Here is a 345-nt window from a genome sequence, read left to right as displayed (position 1 = left end):
CACACCAGGGTGTGAGCAGGGCTGGCTCCTGCTGAGCCCTCTCTTGCTTGTAGATGTCACCTTCCCCCTGTGTCCTTATATGACCCTTTGCTGTGTGTCTATCCTCCTGTCCTCTTTCTAGACGAGTCTCCCTGTACAGTCCAGGCTGGACTCCAGTTTGCAATCCTCCTGCCTCAGCCTCCTGAGTGCTGGGATTATAGAGGTGTACAGCCACTCCTGGTTTAATCTCCTCTTCTTAGAAGGTGCTGGCCAACTGCTATAGGGCGTATGATACAGGGATGATATGTGGACCTCCAAATAATGTAAGGGAAGCCGGGTGTGGTGGCACCCACCTGATCCCAGCAC

Source organism: Fukomys damarensis, unplaced genomic scaffold (genome assembly GCF_012274545.1).
Source record: "Fukomys damarensis isolate Sample0158 unplaced genomic scaffold, DMR_v1.0_HiC HiC_scaffold_19, whole genome shotgun sequence".
Lineage (NCBI taxonomy): Eukaryota > Metazoa > Chordata > Mammalia > Rodentia > Bathyergidae > Fukomys > Fukomys damarensis.
Note: the sequence above shows the minus strand (reverse complement) of the source record.